Below are 22,103 nucleotides of genomic sequence, written 5' to 3'. Positions count from 1 at the left end.
GCAACGACAGTTGAGATCCTTGATGATAAAGGATGTTGGGGTCCACTTGATCTCTTTTTCTCCCCCAGATGAAGTTGTGGCCAAGGGGATCACTCTGGGTGCCAAGGGTGGCTCATGGATGCTCATGGGGCAGTGGTATCAGTATCTGATGCATGGCCGCTATGGAGTGTCACAGAGTTGGGGTCTAGAATGTAGGCATGCATGTAGGAACCGCAGCTCCAGAGTCTGTGATAGTTGGTGGCATGGGTTTCCAGGGCCCCTGCAGCAGCACTGGTAATACTGTGTGAGGCTTGGGTGTTTATGGAGCAGCTAGGGAGCTAGGGTCAAGAAAACAGGCATGTGCAGAACTAAAGCAACTCTGGAGTTCAGAATGTGGATGCTCCTGCTGTGGTAGTGACTTGCTGTCCTTGGCACATGTGCTCATAAAGCTGCCACAGAGCTGGGGTCCAGAGAGTGGGCATGCACAGAGCAACCACAGCTCAAGGGTCTTGGGTACAAATAAACCTACTATGGCAGTGGCTCTGGTGTCCCTAGGAATAGATGCTCGGTGTGGCCATGGAGCTGGGATCTGGAGCATCCCAGATCCATGGATCCTTGTCTGGATCCAGTCTGGATATGCAAGCAGACTGCAGACTGTTGTTTCAAGGTATGGAACAATATACCTATGCACATACCTGCTCTAGCAGTGGCTGTGGTGTCTATGATGCAAGAACTCAGGGAGAAGCCATGGAGCCAGGGTATAGAGCAACAGTAGCACTAAGGTCTGGGGTGCCAGCTGGCCCACAGCAGCAGTGGCTTTGGTGTGTGAAACATGTACATGTGTGATGCAGCCATAGAGTTAGGTTCTCTAATGAGGGTATGCACACAATGGCCACAGTTCTAGGGTTCAGGGTATGCATGGGGTTGGTAGGGCAGTGATAGCCCCAATCCTAGAGTAGCAGAAAAGTGGCTCCTTCTTGGCTAGAGGATTGGGGAAGCAGCTCCCTCTCCTGGGAGGTGCATGGTGTGAATGGTTATTGGTTACCTTAGTGGCAAAAGCTGAGGCATCCTCTGTGGAGCAGGCCACTGTGATCCATGCAGAGAAACACTAAGGGAATCTCCATTGCCAAAGCTACAGGGAATCCATGGCTGTGGCAGGGGCTACTGAGGTCTTTAATGGCAAAAGCTTCCAGGTCCTCTGAAGAGCAGGCCACTGGGGACTGCAGTGGCACCTGATGCATGGCTGACATTGGTAGTCCCTGCTTTTCTTTGTTACTAGCCATCTTCAGATGCTTCAGGTATACTGCTCTCTCCAGCAATCCTTTCTGTGCTGTTATTATCTGTTTTTTACTTCATTATATTCCTGCAGGTTTTTATTTGTACTATTAAGCCCTTCCAGGGCTATTTTCATTTGTGAATAGCTGTCTGTTGTTTCTGTGGGGGAACAAAAGCTGGTATCTCCTACTCCACCATCTTCCTGATATCACTCTTATTACTTCTGTTTTGAAGGATGCAGCAAACTATGATGAGACAGAAATTAAATAAATCAAACTAACAGACTGATTTCATATCCTGACCTGGTACAGTGAGAGCTTAAAAATACTGTCAGAAAGAAAAATCAGGAATGTGGTATTACTAAAGTCTGCTGAACAAGTTAATTACTTGGAATTGCCAAGTAGATTTATAATCAGAAATGATTTTTTTTAAAGATTAAATATTTTCTTTACAGACGGAGAAGTAGACACTATGACATGTGGCCTGAATCTAGACCTCATAACAATCCAATAAATCCAAAACTGGGTTAAAAAAACCACATCTAGCATTATCCCCTTCTTTTCCAAGCCTTCTGCCTCTGTGCTGCTCATGCTTGTCATCCTCTTAGATCAGACAGTAAGAGCTATACCCTGGCCCCCAGTCTCTTACTCTTCTCACCAGCCCATCTCTAGCCATCAGTACTCTTTTCAGAAAACACAAATGTGATCTGATCTTTCCCCTGCTCAACATCCTTCAATTATCAACTGGCCCATAAATAATAGCATGTAAACTCTTGTGGTTGGGATTCTCTAGTGTGTGGTTCCTACTTTGCTTTCCAGCCTTACCTCCTGTTTACAATGTGCCCCCACTGCCACTAACAACTTCACCTCCAATATACTCTAACTGCAAGTGTCCAAACATTTCTTGCATCCTGCTGCCTCCATACAAAATAGAACAAACTTGATATTTTTAACGGGAAATTCGGGGTTTAGTCCATCATTCACCAACTTTGACTTGGTACAAGTCACTTTCCCTCTCTCTTCTTTGATTTCATCATCTATAAATAGGAAACTAGGAAGCATATATGCTTTACAGAGCAACAGTCAAGGTCAAAGGAGAATGATGGTGAAAGCTCATTTTAAGTTGTAAATTAGCTTCTGGATGATAGTTATTATAAATATGGCCATTCTCCTTCCCAGTTAGATACTTAGCTCCTGTAGGTAAATGCCTTGTCTTCATTTTGATGTCCCAAATCTCACAATAATATCCCCTCAAAAAATGTGTGCTGAATAGAATGAAAACATTCTGTATTTTAGGTCCTAATAATTACAACATGCATCATTAAAGGTTTACATGATACAGGGCTATGGAGGACAGAATTCTCACACCCTCACAAATGAATTTTAAAGAAGCCTACAGATGAAAGAATCCATCTCAATAATATGCATTCTGTTTTCAAAAAGTAATTAGGTCAAAGGAATTAGCACTATTATGATAGGTCTTATTATTACTACTTTTCTTACGCTATTTCTAATAATAATAATATTTACAAGGATCCTGGGAGCTACATAATAGGTAAAGTATAGAAAAAGTCAATGACTATTTTGTAGAAATTTTCACACCTTTAGCATTCATAAGATCCATGAAGTATTAGCTTTCATAATTCATAAGATCCATGAAAAAGTTTTCAAGATGCATTAGTTTTAAACTAAAGGGTAAAATAATGAAGGAAAATGGAGAGAAAAAAGAAGATAAAAAGAAGAAAGAAGTTGCCTTTGTTCATTCTTAAGTGTATAATTGCATTTTATATTACAGTTACCCTTTCTTTCTTTCTTTACAGGTAGTACCGTCTGAGAAGGAAAGAATCAGAGAACACAGATTTTAAAAGCTAAAAGTTTCCTTATGGGTTTTCAATTCTGCTGTAGTTGGGATATGGTTTGTTTGTCTCCCCAAAATCTCTTGTTGAAATTTGATCTCCAGTGTGGTGGTGTTGGGAGGTGGGGCCTGGTAGGAGGTGTTTGGGTCATGAATAGATTAATGCCGTCCCTCAGGGGTGAATAAATTCTCACTTTCTTAGTTTTTAGAGAGTTCTTAGTTCTTAGTTCTCACTTCTTAGTTCTTGGAGAGTTGGTTGTTAAAAAGAGCATGGTACCTCCTTTCTTCTCTTGTTTCCTCTCTCACCATGTGATTTCTTGTGCTCAGGCTCCCCTTCACCTTCCACAATGAGTGGAGGTAATCTGAGGCCTGTACCAGATGCAGATGCCGGTGCCATGTTTCTAATACAGTAAGTAGAACTATAAGGAAAATAATCCTCTTTTCTTTATACATTAGCCTCAGGTATTCCTTTATAGCAACATAGAATAGACTAACATAAACTCTAAAGTCATTTTTCAAATGAAGAAATCGAGGCATAAAGATGAACCAGTGGCTTAAAATCTGTAAGAGCAGATTAACTTTCTGCAAATTGACTTGACAGTTATCTTTAAATACGTATTCCTTCAGAAAAGCAGACACTGCCACTTCTGTCTCATATAATGGTATCTTTATTTCCTAGAGAGTCTCTCCAATGTGACAGGAAGTGGTTTTCCTAAAGCTATGATTAACAGCCTCTATGCTTTGTGAGGCACCACAACTACAATGCAGGGAACAATACTCTAGTGCCCTCACAGAGTTTCTGAGCCTCCCACGGCTACTAATTTACTATGAGGGAGTAGGTTAGAACTCAAGAAGATTAGATTCTTCTTTATTATATCAGTATCCTTTTATTTTGTTAACCTAATGCCCCTAACATTTCCCACCATTATACTTCTTTCCTTCCTTTTATACCCAAAGTCCTTAAAATAAGTAGTGTATGCTTACCACCTCCTTTAACTTTCTCACTGTTTAATCTGCTTTTTGGCTGCTTTCCATATGCCAATATTCTGCATGTCAGGGACTTTCCTTTTAGACGAATTCAAATGTCTTTTCTTAATATTCTCCCTCTTGATTCCTTGGTCATATTACATAAGTTTAACTAATGCCCTTCTTGAAACTCTTCCATAATTTGGCTTTTATCATCCTGAACAACAAACTTTCCAACCAACACTGACCACTCCTCTAATTATAACTTATCCTCTTGTCTCTTTTCTGTGGGTATTTCTAAAGCTTACTGGTCTTATTGCTCTCTTCTCTTGGCATGCTGATGGTTTCAATGACCATGTCAATGTTAATGATCCCCAAATCTTGGTCTTTATTCCTGATCGCTCATGAACATTTTAATCTTATAACTCCACCATTCTCTTAGATCTTTGCCATATGCTAACTTATGTCTAAAGCCAAAGTCATGGTCATACTGACTAAATTGTGCTCTTCTCCAATTTACCATTTTAAAAAGGTAACACTAGAAAGTTCTCTTTTTTTATACATCAAACATATAGTCATCTTTACTCCCACTTTAAAATGTATTTGAAGAAAGGAGTAGTCAACTGTATTATTTATTCTTTGTTTTCTTGGTAAATGCCTTCATTTCTATATCTGTTGTCATTACCTGCATCCATTCACCCACCCACCCATCCATCCATCCATCCATCCACTCACCATCATGCCCTGGTTAGTCTTCCTCCAGATAAACCTACTCATAAGTGATCTGTACAAAAAAACCTGCAGTGCCAACTTTCACTTGATTAAGTATATTAAGTGTTCCTGAATATATTAAGCAGTTCCATCTGATATAACTGTTAGTTCTCATCTGCTTCTAACTTGAATTCTCTCTAAATTAAGCATCATGTGCCCAAGGCTGTGCTCTTACAAAAGGGTGGTATCGGTACAGCCTATAGCAGCTGCACTATGTCTTTTGTTCGTTCTTATTTGGGTTGAGAGCAGTTCCATGGGGAATAAAGAAGGTGGAGAGAAACATCCCACTGCAGTGACAGTTTATTTAATAATGTCCTCGTGGCAATGTCATCCTCACTCTTATGAAGTATTAATTCAAAATCTCTAGTTGTCATTTCTAGATTTTGCCAAAGAGTTACTTCCCTTCATGCAGCACAGCTTCCAACAATATAGAGCCCTTGGCTGCTGTACTTGGAGAGGCTGGCTTCTGTGCCAAAGACATGTATCATTCTGTGTGCTTTCTAGCTGCAGTCTCTTTAAAAGCCAACTGTGGGTAATCATCTCAGGGAATAGGCATCTATGTTGTAACCCTTGAAGAATGTTAGCAATCTTTCATTTTTCTACATAATTTTTAAGTCCTGTTGTTTCATAAGCTTATTTATTCTCTGTCTTCATTTGGCAAATATTGTTTCACAAATATTCTTGAGCTACTACCATTGGATACCAGGTATTTTGTTTGGTTCTGAGAATAAAATGTTAAATCTAATAGACCCAGACTGTGCCTTAATAGAGTGGGGAGGACAGATACTGGACAAACAATTATGAAGAAGTTTGAGGAGTATAATGAGGGAAGTACAGAGTTCTGTAGAAGCACGTGGTATTAGCATTACTATCTCAGTTCCACTACTTGTTGGCAGTGAGATCATAATAAAGTTGCTTAATCTCTCAAAGGCTCATTTCCTCATACGTAAAATTGTGGCCAATAATAGCAGCTGCTTCATAGATTATTTTTATTAGGATTAAAATTTTTTAAATGCATTTAACGCAGAATTTGGCACATAGTAAGTACCCAATAAATGTTAACTGCAATAACAAAATAATACTAATTTTACATTTCAAATCATTTTATTGCATTAATTTGTACTTCTAAAACTTTAAATTCTGTTTTTTAAATTCCTGGCAGCTATATGTTTTCACTTCTGACTCAATGCTTTTAAAATTTCTGTATGTTTGTCCATTAATTCAGTTCCTCAGGCATTATTTTATTTAACAAATATTTATTGGGTGACCACTATATACCAGACCCTGTGTCAGGCACTGATAATAAAATGCTGAGCACAACAAATAGTATCCTTTCCCTGAGGAGCATACAGTCTACTGAAACAGAGGGGCATTAAATAAACCATCACAGGAAGAAGTACAGGATCATAAATGGTCTTAACATAGGTGTAAGTACATTTAAAGAAAAAAAAAAAGATCTTTAGCAGGGCAAAGGCAAACGAGATTCAAGCTATAAAATTAGAACTAGTCCTAATATCATGAAAATATTATACTTTCTTCTAAAGCCCCAATCCCAAAATTATAAGCATTAATCTTAAAGCCTAGAATATATGTTTCCAATAAGCTTCTACTTCTTTGCTCTATAAGGTAGCTGAAAAAATCATACTATTTATTATAATTTTGCAATGGGCTACATTATTCAATTAATGACAGTTTAAATATGGTCATATTATTTAAAATGATAGCTACACTAAAACTCTGTTAACATTAGAAATATACTACTCTATTTCAATCTAACAATGCCAGCCACAACATACACGTTTGTTTTGCCAGTGAAAACAAGCAGACACATTAATGAATACACTGATGTTTTATTTAATTTGTTTCCAGGCCCTAGCTCAAAGTGCTTTAAAATGTGGACTCTGGAATCTACCCTAACTGTGAAACCTGTGGCTAGTTACTTGGAATTTCAGTGCTCAGTTTCTTTATTCAGTAAAGTGGGGTTAACAATAGTATCTACCTGAAGTGTTAGAAGAGAATGTGACATGTGCCAGGTGTGGTGCCTCATGCCTGTAATCCTAGCTCTTAGGGAGGGAGAGGTAGGAAGACAGCTGGAGCCCAGGAGTTTGAGACTTGCCTGGACAATATAGCAAGATCCCATTCTCCAGAATAAGGAAACAGAAAAGACAAAGAATAGAAGAGAATGTGACATGTATTGAGAACCGAGTAATATTAGGGATGAAATGGTAGCTATAGACACTAAGCTTAATTTCTTTTTTTTTTTTTTTTTGAGACAGAGTTTTGCTCTTGTTGCCCAGGCTGGAGTGCAATGGCACGACCTGGGCTCACCACAACCTCTGCCTCTTGGGTTCAAGTGAGTCTTCTGAGTCAGCCTCCCGAGTAGCTGAAATTACAGGCATATGCCAGCATGCCTGGCTAATTTTGTATTTTTAGTAGAGATAGGGTTTCTCCTGTTGGTCAGGCTGGTCTTGAACTCCCAACCTCAGGTGATCCCCCATCTCGGCCTCCCAAAGTGCTGGAATTACAGGCGTGAGCCACTGCGCCTGGACTCTAAGCTTAAATTTTTAAAAATGAAGGATTTGAGGATATGACTTAGGGTGATCAGTCTCCCTAATTTGCTGGGGTCTGTAGCGTTTCACCTGAGGAAGAACTTCCAGTGAGTCTCATGAACCAATGATGAAATGTATGATGAATCAAGAAGCATAATAAATCTAATTTGGGATACTTGAGGGTCATGAATTTTAGTCCTTGAATTTTGATTGGTTAACAATATTTTAGTGTTTGTCATATCCCAGAAGCAGAAAGCCAGGGAATAATAAATGGTGCCTCAAGCACACCTGGACTAGTCTACTACTTCCTAAAATAGGCAGAATTTAGCACCTGTCCTTTAACAAAGGCTTGAATAACCATAGCATTTAGAGAGAAGAGTTAAAGGTAAGAGAGAGACCACTGGTCTTCAGATATGTCCTAAGAGCATCACAATAGGTATAGAATGAATAATAATGCTAAATTAAATTCTGGCATTCTTGCTTTTTTCTTATTCTTCTCATGGAAGGTATATATATTATCTTGATGTATTGTTTCCCTTATAAACCTTGAACCTTAATATGGTGTCTAGCAAATGTTTGGTTTTTAACAAAAAATTGTAGAGTTGAATATTCTTAAGGCTGAAGAGATTAACTTTTTATACTCTTTTTTTTTTTTTTTTTTTTTTTTTACTTTACAGATCAGTGCCTGTTGCAAACGTATATATCAATTTAAAGAGAATTGGAAAGTTCCAAGGTTTGTTGTCACACAGTTGACTTTGTAGGTTAGTATTTATTTTATCAAACATCACTTACGTGCCCTTTACAAATCTAGCTTTGGGAAATTACCATGGTTAGTTTTCTTAGCTCATGTTTCATGATGTACATAGTTTTGCCAATTGTTGTAATGTCAATATGGGACATATAATATGCTAAATACAGTACTGTATTTAGCAACTGTTCCAGTAAAGCATTCTCCAGCTGTCTGGGAGTCACAATCCATAGTCTTAAATAGATGTATCTGTCATGAGTTTCATTAGCTTTGGATTATATGTGTCATCTGTTGGTTTTGGGTGTAAACTGGAATGTGCAAATATTTTTCTCATTATATATATATATATATATATATATATATATATATATATATATATATTTGTGTGTGTGTGTGAGACGGAGTCTCGCTCTGTAGCCCAGGCTGGAGTGCAGTGGCTGGATCTCAGCTCACTGCAAGCTCCGCCTCCCGGGTTTACACCATTCTCCTGCCTCAGCCTCCCAAAATATATATTTTTAAAAGGCACATAATTCCCTAGATATTCGTTTTATTCCACAAATTCAGAATCCATAAATTTATTCCACAAATTCAGAATCTACAAATAATTTTGCATTTTAATTATGTTATATTCTCATTTATTTGATCTATTATTTATAATTATCATCTATTTATTACATCCATTATATTTTCATTTCTGATGCCAGAATCCACCTGTGACTATTAGAGATGTAGAGAGGTTTGTTTGCCCTGCATCATTCCCTATTTCCCGCTGAGCATGTACTTAATGGAAAGCTGCAGCAGAGGACTGGGGAAAGCCTTAAATTGTTGGGTAAATGGTAAAGGAGAGTCTATTTTCATCAAATTGAGAGGCTGTGTGATTAATGTACATGTAATCAACTTAATAGATTTGAGGCAGTTTGCACTGTAAGCACAGATGGGCTAATGACATACAAAAGTAAAAGGAGAAAATCTTTATTAAAAGATCCTACGACACAGAAATATATAAGAAGACATAGACTTTAACTCTCAGTTTCCTCATTCACAAGGGTAAAAGAGAAAACAGGACAGTTACTTCACTTTGTTTAGAACAATGACTCCCAAATTAGTACTCCCTAAGGAAAGTTAAAGACAAGTGATCAGGACCTGGGTATCTCTCATCCCTGAGTCAAACAAAGCAGCTCCATGTTCACCTGTTTTCCATATTAGACCAGTTGGTAAATGCTTAACAGCGCTGGAGAATGAGAGATGGGAAGGTTTAGTTTGTAGTACCTGAGACTTCAGGGGTGTAAATGTACATACTATGTCCAATTTCAAGCTATCAACATGACATAACCAATCACAATGTTGGGAAGAGATGTGCACAGTTGACTCTCATGAGGTAAATACTTATCTGGATGACCCATTGGCCTCTTTAGTGCATCTGCTGTGCAAATTACAATTAATTACCAGTGATATGTTGATCACTCCAAGTATATCTCTGGCTTCTCTTTCTCTCCTTAGCCTTTAGAGTCATTTTCTAAATACCTATTGGATACCTTTATTTTCAGGTTCATCAGACAATTTGTACTCAGTTTGTCCAAAACCAAATTCACTCCCCCATATATATACATATACTTCTGAATTCCCTCTCTCTTAATGGCATCATTATCTGCCCAATCATTGACAAGGAAACATGGGAGGTATCTTAGAAAACTTTACCTTCCATATCAGTTGAGCATCAAAGACTATTTATTTTACCCACAAAATACTTGTCAAATCAATCCTATTCTCTCGTTCTTCATCTGTACTCCTTTAGTTCAGACCTTCATTTTTGTATTATAATAACCTCCTTACTGGTTTTACCTTTTCCCCTTCATTTCCACATTTTTATGAGTTATTTTACCAAATATCATTTGTATAACAAAACACTCATTGAAAACTACTCAATGAAAATCCATGGACCTCACAGACACTAAGATGTTTTGCCACAGTTTGCTTCCAGACTATTTTTTCATTTTCATCTGCCAATGAATCCCCTACAATAAAGATGATAAAAAATAATTTCTGCTCCTTCTCAACCACAAGCTTAAGACAGATATCACAAATTAATCACAGCCAAGCTTTCACATGAAATAAGGATATAGCTTCAGAAATCTCATCATTCAACCATGGCTTTCAAGCAGCTACCTACACACTCACAAGAATTTGTTCATGAAAGGCAGCAATATGGCACTCATTTATCCACTCTTCCACTTTTTATACCATAACAATACCTGTCATTCAAAGGACATACCATGTGGAATTATGCCATCATGCCTTTCAACATGCTATTCCCTTTACCTGAATTATCTTCCCCGTTCATATTTTTCAGGTATATTTACATTTCATCTTTCAAATTTTCTCTCAGGTGTCACTTTTTCTTTGACATTTCCAAGACATCATCCGACCCCCCAAACTCCAAGGAAGCTAAACCCTTTATCCTCTGTGCATCGCAATTATCTGTATGCTGACTCCTCAACTAGATTGAGTTTTTGTAGAAAAGGGAAGTATCTAATTCGTCTTTGTTTTCTTAATATCTAACATATTTTCCAGGACACAGTAGGTTCATAATAGGTGATTGTACAATTATTGAAATATACAAGAACACACACACAAACCTGCGTCTAGCCTATTCCTCACCCCAATTAATCTCCCTAGACTAATTAGTTTTAGATGTTTATAAAGTGTAGAACAAATATCAGATTCACCTTCAGGCCCCATGATGACTTTACTACTAGTTAAAGTAAGATGAGTAATTTGGTACTTCCCTTAAAAGATTGAACTGGTTAATTCCAAAGCATTCTGGCTCAAAGAGATGAGGATAATCCAATAAGTCAATAAGAATAACCTTACTTCATCAACAGGAACTAGATAGAAATATAACTCTAAAGCTCTATATCCTTTCTTTGTATGTCTTTTAAAAAGAAGCAAAAACATTGAGGTTATAAAGTATAGAAAACATTTTTAAATCAGAAAGAAAGAAATTTGTACATTTCAGGAAGATTTTTCTACCACTATATATAATGCTATAACTAAATAGGATTTTCTTACAAACTTCTGAGAATTAGAAAAAAATCATTCCCGGAGTATTCTTTGGAATTGCCATTTCAATGGTGATGAGAAACATGTATTTGAAAGACAATATGAATAACAATATGCTTTGACTAATGTTTACTCTCAGTATTTGACTGGTATACTTGGAGGAAATCCATGAAATATTTGACCAAAAAATTGTCAACACTGCAAGAGGATTTTCCTTGCCTGATGTAAGGTTGCCACATATTTAGTTTGAACTCAGATTTATGGATAAATAAGAATCTCCATCCAAACTATGAACAATTATTGTCCTTGATTTCCTATTCCACATCACCAGCAATGATCCTAGGTTCTTAAACATTCACCACAGAAATAACCTAAGTTTATATATGTTGCAGTATAGACTTTTTTCCTTCTTCCAAGGCTCTTTTTTTTTATTCATTATTTTCTCATTTCTTAAATCAGAGATTCTTAGGATGAGTTTATGGTGTCCGTGAACCCTTAACACTACATATAAAACATGCAAAATATATGTATATTTTCCTTGGGAATAGTATAGTTTTAATATTTTTTACAAAGGTATGTGCATCAAAAAACCCATGAAAGACGGCTCCATTAAAAGTTGCTTTCTGTTCAATATTCCCTCTTCAACAATATTTTTCTTTTATTATTTGCTATGTGTTCAATCTCTACGGCTGTGAGAGCTTCATTTCCCATTTAGATGACATCCTGATTATGGACAACAGCTACCACACACAGAATCGCTCTTAAGCTCTAGATCTGTATTTCTAAATGCTACTGGACTGACCCCTTAACCTCATATGTCATTCCAAAATAATGACTGAAGGCCAATTCATTGGATTTAGCACTGGAAAGACAAAGCAGTCTGCCTCAAAGGTGTTTTTATCCTTTACTGAGCACATAGTATGCTCTAGGAATTGTGCTACAGATTTTACCTTAAAAATGGCATCCCATTTAATTCTCCCAACAAATCTGTGAGATTTACAGATAAGGAAACTGAGATTCAGAGAAATTATATAATCTGCTTAAAATTATGTAATAATTTAGTTGGGAAGACCAAATTCGAATTGATTTTGTCTGTCTCTAGGGTCCAAGTTTTTATCACTATGTACTTCTTTTAATAGTTCATGGTTGGAAGCAGGTCATTGCAATAACATTTACACTATGGTAAGCATAGGATCACCTACTACTGAAAAATCCTCTACAATTACCAGTGGCCTCAATAACCAAGTCCATAGTCTTTGTCATCCTGTAGGCTGGAAATTCATTTGTCCCTCTTGTCTTCTTAGGATAATTATTTTATTTTCATAACCCTGTTCAAATGAGTGTCACCTTCTAAGTAATTCACTGAGGCAAAATTAGTGAATGTGCCTCCCTGTTCTCCTATAACACTTATGCCCTTACCATAGGGCTTGAATGTAATAATTTGTTTACTGATCTTTCTCCATTCCCAGATAAATCTCTTGGGGAGAGAAGCTATGTTATGTTTCTCTAGCACCAATGATGATAGTGCATTGCCTAGAACATATGGCAGGGTATTCAGTAAGTGTTTGTACAGTGAATAGTATTCAAGCTTTATCTGTCTTTGATGTTGAGCATCTTTACAGGACAGAAAACCTCAATATAACATATCTTTGATATGGCCATTTTCTGTATACATAAATATCATTTAAGTAATATTACATAAATGCTCCACAAAATATGGATAGCTTTTACATTTTTATGTATACATTTTACATTGTTTTCTAGAAGTTTGACTTTCACTCTTCAACTGTTTGACCAACTGACACATATATAGAGGGGAAACTATTATATGGGGCTATGAATAAGATGATATTTTCTAACTTGCTTGCTTGGTAAAAGAATTTTTTGTGTAAGAAATGAGATTTCAGAAAAGTCATAATAATTTTTAAAAAAAACAAGAAAATACTTGGAAGAGGTATGAGAAAACCCATGACAGTCTGTTCAAGAAGAAGATGGTAATGATTAATATTGGAGAAGGGTACCAATGTAATTCAATGGGAGAAACAACAGTCTTTTCAGCAAAAGTGCTGGGACAACTGGATATCCAGATGAAAAAGAATGAAGTTGTACCCTTACCTCACAAAATTTACAAAAATTAACACAAAGTGGATGAAATATCTAAATGTAATAACCAGAACTTTGACAAAACTCTTAAAAGACAATATAGAGACAAATTTTTATAACCTCAGATTTGACAACGGTCTCTTAAATAGGACATAAAATTGGTGAAAGAACAAGCGATGATTTTAAAAAATTAGACAAATTGGACAAACAATGATAAAAGTACACGCAGTGATAAAAAGCATAAGCAATTATAGAAATTACATAAATTGGACTTTATCAACATAAAAACTTTTGTGCATCAAAGAACACTGTCGATATAAAGAATTACTCTCGAGTATTAAAAAAAACCCACACAATGGGAGAAAATATTTGCAAATCACGTATCTAAGAGTCTAGTATCCAGAATATATAAATAACTCCTACAACTCAACAATAAAATAACCGAATTTAAAAATGAGCTAAGAGTTTGAATAAACATACCTCCAAAGACAAAAAAAAAATGGCCAATAAACACAGGAAAACATGCTCATATTATGGAAATCAAAACCAGAATGAAATATCACTTTATCCCCACTAAGGTGGCTACAATAAAAAGAACAACAATAACAAATGCTGGCAAAGATGTAGAAAAATTTGGACTTTCATATGTTGCTCATGGGAATGTAAAAAGGTACAGCCACTTGGAAAACAGTTTGGCAGTTCTTCAAAAAGTTAAACATATAGTTATCATATAACACAGTAATTTTTCTAGATATACACTTAAGAGAAATGAAAACATATGTTCTCTTAAAAACTTGTATACAAATATTCATAGCAGTATTATTCAAAATAGCCCAAAATAGAAACAACCCAATTGCCCATTAACTGATGAAAGGAATAGACAAATGTGGTATATCTGCACAATGAAATATTATTCAGGCATAAAAAATGCTATAACATAGATGAACCTTGAAAACATTATGGTAAATGAAGCTAATCAAAAAAGACCATATATTGTATAAGTCCCCCACCCCTGCCTTTTTTTTGAGATGGAGTCTCCCTCTGTCACCCAGGCTGGAGTGCAGTGGTGCAATCTTGGCTCACTGCAACCTCTGTCTCCCAGGTTCAAGCGATTCCCCTGCTTCAGCCTCCTGAGTAGCTGGGATTATAGGCACCCACCACCATGCCCTGCTAATGTTTGTATTTTTAGTAGAGGCAGGGTTTCTTCCTGACCTCAAGTGAGCTGCCCACCTTGGTCTCCCAAAGTGCTGGGATTACAGGCATGAGCCTATTTATATAAAATTTCCAGAATATGCAAATCCACAGAAGCAGAAAATAGATCAACATTTTCTAATAGCTGGCAGGAGGAGGAATGGGTAGTGACTGCTAATGAGTATGGAGCAGCTTTTTGGAATGATGAAAATGTTCTGAAATTAGTATTGATAGCTTCATAATCTTGTGAATATACTAAAAACCACTGAACTGAACACTAAAATGATAAATGTTATGGTACATAAATTTTATTTCAGTTTTTAAAAAATTACTTTTTTACATAGCATTGTTGTAAGACTAAATTAAAGAAAGTATTGTAAAGTGCACAGGACCTGTTTTCGATAAATACTAATTCTTGCTTTTTTTAAAAGGATTGAATGGTAAAGATGGCTTTCATTCATTTGGGGGAAATAAAAATAATTACAGTTTATATGAGTTATGGAAAGAGGATACAAGTCTGTTAAAATATTGTTTTCAAAATACTTCGTATAGGGCTAAAGAATCAAAAGGACTTTATCCACATTTTCCTGACTAGTGAAATTTGCACTAATGTAGGTACACCAAGCTGTGCTTCTTGTAAGTATCACTACAATAACAAACACCTAGGGATGGACACAGCCCTCCATCCAATAACTGTGTGAACTCCTTACCAAATTATTACTATGGCTAATGTTGGTTGCTATATCACATAATAGATATGAAAAAATACAATGTAATCACAATAACAAAAATGTCAAGAGTTTCATATCATCATTAATAGAGCTACTGGCTGTAGCAAAAATATTTTAAATTATCAAAGCTAACCTATAATGTTTTCATAGGTACAATATGTAGTGGTGAACATTTAACTTTAAATAGTACAGCACATTGTAAAAGTCACTCTATGTCATAAGAAGTGTATATAATAACTGTTTATGATTCTACATCCCTGGAAAATGTGCATGCTGCACTAAATGTTTAATGTGTCCTTGTCCAAAGGGGAATACAATATTAATTTTGTTTTGATGACAAGTTGACTCCAGACAAAAATAGGTAACTTAGGTAGGTACAACAATTCTGGAAAATTCTGTTCCTGAGGTGGTGGGATTTCAAAAGACACTCTGTAAATTCATCAAAGTTTAATGATGAAGAGACACAATAAATGTTATGAAGTTTAGTGGGGGATACTTTGGAAGTAAATGCCAAAGATTAAAATTTAGAGAAGACCAAAACCACAAAACAGTTCACAAAGTTTTAGTTGAATGAAAAATTGTAAAAAAATCACATCCAATTTCTTCAAATAATTTGTTTCTTCTGAGATTTCGGGTTTAATTTTGGTTATCCCATGACATGTAGTTCACAACACTGGGAAAAGAAGGGAAAAAAAGAAAAAATATATTTTATTTGCATAGTTCATATTTTTAATATTAATGTACATATCTAAGAATGTTTTCTTCATAGAGCTTTCATTCTACTTTTGCTTTATGTGTAATTAAAATTCAAGAGGATTTGACATCCCAAATATTTTTTTTTTTTAATTATACTTTATGTTCTAAGGTACATGTGCACAACGTGCAAGTTTGTTACATATGTATACATGTGCCATGTTGGTGTGCTGCACCCATTAACTCGTCATTTACATTAGGTATATCTCCTAATACTATCCCTCCCCTCTCACCCCCCCCCCACAATGTTCCCCTTCCTGTATCCGGTGTGTGATGTTCCCCTTCCTGTGTCCAAGTGTTCTCATTATTCAATTCCCACCTATGAGTGAGACCATGGAAACCATCATTCTCAGCAAACTATCGCAAGAACAGAAAACCAAATCATTTTTAAATGTTTTTCTGTATATGGTCAGCAGAAAACACAAAATAAAGTGATCCTTCCACCTCAGTCTCCCAAGTAGCTGGGACTACAGGAACGTGCCACCACACCCAGCTATTTGTTTATTTTTCATAAGAGTCTCACTATGTTGCACATTCTCTACCTATCATTTCTTTATTAATTCTAACCTTAATGAAATAGTTCCTGATTTTTAAATTTACCTCCAATTTCCCCATCCCATCTTAAATACTACCACAAACTGTTCTGAAAACTCTTTACTAAATACACATAAGTTTCCTTCTCAAGAACCCATAATTTCTCCTTGTTCATCAAATCAATTTTAAGTATCAATCCTAAGATATCCCATCAACTAACCTAACTTTGCTTATCTAGTTGTATTTTCCCCATTCCCTAACACATACCTTCTACTTCAATCACACTAATTTTCATTTCCTCAATGTCAGACTCATACTTCTCACTTTATCATGTTTAATTATAAAACCTATTCATCACTTACTTAAATTGTACCCATACTACAAGATCCATCTTGTGAAGTACTTGTTTGTGCCATATGTTCTTCACAATAACTTATATCTTGTATTGTTTATGACATTTAATCAATAAGCCCTGTTTCTCATGTAATTGAAGAATAGGCTGGTGAAATCTTAAGTGCTCAACCAATGTGCATTGAACTGAACTAAATTTATATAGTTAACTTGAATTTATATACTTCAATATTGTACTGTTGAGGTTAAACATCTTAAAAATTACTTTCATATTATTTTATATTATTTATTTGGTCACTTCCAAGTTTTCTCAGTGACAGAGCTCATGAGGTTGAGACCACAGTGAGCTGTAGCTGTGCCACTGCACTCCAACCCAGGTGACAGAGCAAGACCCTGTCTCAAAAATAAATAAAAATAAATGACAGATGAAAACTTTATTCCATCATATGATGTAATTTTATACATGTGGAAGTAAATGAATAAGCTTTCATGCACAGAGCACTGGAAATTTTGATGTAGTTTATTCTGTCCAATATATAAAATTATCTAGGAAAGTAATGAGTACTTAGTGTAATTCTCCTGTTTTCTGAGTTCACCTGTTGAGGAAAAACTGAAGGGTGTTTTCGTAGTCAAGGTTCAAGTGAATTTAAGTCCTGAGGGATGAAAACTAAAGTATATATACACATAAATATTTTAGTACACTTTCTTAGGAGATATACACACACACACCCCTCCTAAGAAAGTCTCAAGGAAAAAAATATCAGTGGGATGAGCCCTTTTAGGAGAAGCAGAATAAAAAACTGATTACAAATCGAAAAGCCAAAGAAGAAGCCACAGACAGAAATGGAGACAAGATCCAGAAGCCAGGCTGAAACAGGAGGGCAATGAATCAAGCCAGGAAATAACTGATATGAAGCCCACTGGTGCCTTAATAGGGGCTGAATATGTGGGCTACTTTAAAGGTGAAAAAGTCTCTTGACTCCATAGATACAACAACACATATTTCTAAAAAGAAATTCATTGAAAAGGGGGAGGAAAATTATTTTATTCCTTTAGAAAGTATAAGATCAAAGAACAGAGCAACATTTTTCCAAATCTGCTCAAATCTTGCCAGACATGGCATTGTGTCAGTCCACTTCCACTTACAGAATTAGTCATAGTGCTTCTAATTATGACCACTGCAAAAAAAGTAAAAATACTAGTAAAATGTAAATTGAAGTGAAAACTATTCATTTGTAGGAAAGGTATCATAAAACTCACAGACATTCTTAGAACTGGAGATTTATCTAGATACCAACTGAATATGCAATTGTTTCTTCTGCATTATTTGCCCAGGAGAACCAATACTTCACAAACTGTGTTTAGACTATATTAGCTGAGCAAAATTAATGACAAGAGAATGCCATGAGACAATTTTGATGGTGGCTTTTCATATCATGAATACTTATCTTTCAAAAGAGGAAGCAATATTAAATATGCTTAATATGGTTTAATCCTCTCAAAGACTTTGTAAGGTATGAATGAAATTGGAACATGTGTGTCAGTTAAGTTTTAGTACAGGAAACAGAGTAAGTTTCAGGTATTTTAAGTAAACAGGGATTTAAAATGGAATAAAATGCTTGCTAAATCTTTGAAAAGGCTAGAGAGAGAGACTCTAGGCTGGGAATTCAGAAATGTTTCCAGAACACTGTAGAACTGACTTATTAGAGAAAAATGACCTTTGCCTCAATCAGAAAAGTGGGGACTCCAGAAGTCACTACAAAATTTATTGACTTCAAAATCACACCACTGTAGCTACAATTAAGAGATCAGGGAGCCACTACTGCTCACACCCCTACAGCCTCTCAAATCCTAGAACTCAGATGCTGGAACCCATCACAGAAAAAATCATGTTTCCACATCTCACTTATTAGCAGAAAACAATGGAAGCAGCAGGAAGATGACCTCCACTTGACTTTTGCCTCCAAATTTCAACAAGTGCATCTAATTGGATGAAACTTATTTACATTTGGAAGTTTAATGTCACAGGAATCTGGGGGAATGCAGTTGTTAGCTTTCCAGCTGCTGTAGTATAGAAATACACAGTATGAAAAAGTGCAAATGGTTGCCAGTTGGCCATATCCACCATACTGAGATTCAAAGGTTTTACAAATTTCTTATCCAAGGTCACAGAACTTGTGTGTGCTAGAGCAACAAACTTGAATTCAAAGATTTTGGCCACTTGCCCAGTGCTCTTTCCACTACATCAGTCTACAGCACTGATTACTCTCTGAAGACATTTGCCAAAGGAGACATATTTTCAAATCTTGTGCTAATTATATTTTTCACTGAAGCATTAATTCAGGCATCTGTGAACATCGTTACCTTTTAGTCTTATGTCAAACCTAGTTCTTCATCCAAACTCAGACTTAATCTTATTTTACAGTAATTACAGTTAAACCAACACTGCTAGGGTTTAATACCTTTGAGTATTTTTCTCAGCAGGCTTGCTGCTTAATCCATTTAATGTCAGAACAACACAAACCTTCTTATTAAAATGGGGGAAAGGACATTATTAGAGACTGCATTAGTGTTTTTTTCTTCTTTGGGGTAAAACCTACCAATACGGCAATATTTGCACCTTATCTTTATTTTGTTTTCTGTTGACCATATACAGAAAAACATTAAAAAAGGGAAGATTTCAGATGTTAAATCCTCTTGAATTCTAATTACACATAAAAGAAAAGTAGAATGAAAGGTCTCTGAAGCAAATATTCCCAGATTTGTACTTTAATATTAAAATTAAAAACAGGAACTATGCAAATAAAAATATTTGGACAAAATGAAAAAATATAATGCCTCCGCAATATCTCATTAATATTCAATTAAATCATCACTTTCATTTCAAATGCACTTTAAAGTAATTTGGGGAACATATTTTAAAATGCACCTACAATGACCTAAGTACAAAAATTCCTAACATATATCATGAGAAAAATATAAATTACTAACTAACACTTCTGATTAGACTTAAGCAACAATACTATGTTAAAATTAAAGAGATGATTAAATTCATATAAATAAAAGGTACATATCATTATCATAGTTAGAAGAGATTTGATTGTGCTCTTTAAACAAGGAAATAATTATTGTCCCAAAGTTGTTACATCAAGTGGATCTAGTAGTTTTGTGCTAAGAGCATATAGAAAAAAATATAATAGGCTGGGCGTGGTGGCTCACGCCTGTAATCCTAGCACTTTGGGAGGCCGAGGCAGGCGGATCACGAGGTCAGGAGATCGAGACCATCCTGGCTAACATGGTGAAACCCCGTCTCTACTAAAAATACAAAAAATTAGCCAGGCGTGGTTGTGGGCGCCTGTAGTCCCAGCTACTTGGAGGCTGAGGCAGAAGAATGGCGTGAACCTGGGAGGCGGAGCTTGCAGTGAGCCAAGATGGCGCCACTGCACTCCAGCCTGGGCCACAAAGCCAGACTCTGCCTCAAAAAAAAAAAAAAAGAAAAAAAAATATATATATATATATATATATATATATACACACACACATGTAAAAATAAAGAAACAATGTATGTGGTTTTTAAGGATCAAATAAAAAAGTTATCTGAGTCTTGTGTAGGTTACATTACATCAGTTTCACAGATTATTTATCTCCACATATTAATCAGATACAGAATGTTAACTTTGTAAGAGTTGACACATTTTTAAATCAAAGGGAACTATTGTGTTCAGCATAGAAAGCAGTGAAGGCTATGATTAACCTCGAGAGAACTTTGGGGTGCTTGCTAGAGAAAACAATTGATCCTGAGATTTTTTCTGAACACTTCTATTTGTCATTGGAACCCATCTTTTGTAAAAGACTGTTTTCACTCCTGAAAGTCATTATGTACTCTCTTTGTGTACACACACAAACACTTCTATATATAATATACACACATAAAAATGTTGAGGGGTATATTATTATGCTTTTTACATAGGAAACTAACACAATAAGTTCAGTTTAACTTCTAACTTCATTCAGATTAGAAACAAAAATAATTGAAAATTGTGATAGCATATTCTTTTTTGTTGAAGGATCTTTCACATTAAAGTCAGCGGTATTATTTGGTAAGTGGGCTAGAGAGTAGAACTTAAAAAATATATCCCTATCTCAGTTATCCCACATATTTCTTATAAGAAATGACCAGGCTGGGCATGGTGGTTCACACCTGTAGTCCCTGCACTTTGTGGGGCTGAGGCAGGTGGATCACCTGAGGTCAGGAGTTTGCGACCAGCCTGACCAATATGGTGAAACTCCATCTCTACTAAAATTACAAAAATTAGCTGGGTGTGGTGGCGTGTGCCTGTAGTCCCAGCTACTCAGAAAACTGAGGCTGGAGAATCTCTTGAACCCAGAAGGCGGAGGTTGCAGTGAGCCAAGATTGAGCCACTGCACACCAGCCTGAGTGACAGACTGAGATTACATCTCAAAAAACAAAACAAAACAAAAACAAACAAAAAGAAATGACCAAAGACCATAAGTTGTAAACTACAGAAGCTGAAGGCACCTTTATAATGATTTTAGATGTACATAATTATATATATTATTTAATATATACATGTTTGTGTGTGTGTGTACATTTTTTAAACACTTGCTTTTTAAACAGACTTACGTTGGACATATATTTCAATGTCAAAGATAGTGCTTTTCATTATTCTTTAGGTAAAATAATGAGGTGTACATGACTCTAGTAAGAGCTAATTGGAAAATAATAACATTTGACACTCCTTTACTGTTTTTGTTTTCTTATTTTTTGACTATTAATTAAAAGGATGTGTAGAAAATATGAAAAATTAAGTGTTAATTTCATGGTGACAGATATTTACCATCTATTTTTTCTGAGCATAACATATAGTAATATAGAACTCAGAAATTACTGGCTTAAATCAATGCTGTTGTTTATTACCAAATTAACCATTATTATTCTAGTCATCTACTGAGCAGTATAGTTTCCAAATAAAACTTAAATTGCCACTTAGAGACCTGACCCTAAAGATGTAATGACATAAAGTGCTCAGTTTTGAGAAGTGTATTTCACTTTGTGTACTGATGTATTTTCCTCATCTTGTTGAGTAGATACTACAAGGTAAGAAAAGGGCTATTAAGTTACAGCTATTAAGTACTATTTATTATTATTAAAAAAAATCACCTTTAGCTCAACTGATAATGACATTTCTTTTAGAAGGACTGAGTGTTTGTGTGTCT

The 22,103-nt window shown here is 35.7% G+C and overlaps 1 long non-coding RNA gene across 5 annotated transcripts in view; it reads right to left on the bottom strand.

The window, feature by feature from the left end:
* Positions 1-22,103, bottom strand: part of LOC111545035 — a 79,121-nt gene that overhangs the window by 50,050 nt on the left and 6,968 nt on the right. For 2 of the 5 annotated variants that reach the window (XR_002732323.2, XR_002732322.3), the window contains one exon: positions 15,660-15,900. The exons of 2 other annotated variants lie outside the window; for them this stretch is intronic. This is a non-coding gene — a long non-coding RNA (uncharacterized LOC111545035). Of the gene's footprint in view, positions 1-15,657; positions 15,901-22,103 lie in introns of those variants that run through there. One more of the 5 variants, XR_002732321.2, reaches the window with a different exon arrangement.

Source organism: Piliocolobus tephrosceles, chromosome 8 (genome assembly GCF_002776525.5).
Source record: "Piliocolobus tephrosceles isolate RC106 chromosome 8, ASM277652v3, whole genome shotgun sequence".
In the NCBI taxonomy this organism is placed as follows: Eukaryota; Metazoa; Chordata; class Mammalia; order Primates; family Cercopithecidae; genus Piliocolobus; species Piliocolobus tephrosceles.
Note: the sequence above shows the minus strand (reverse complement) of the source record. Positions and strands in the feature narration are given on the sequence as shown.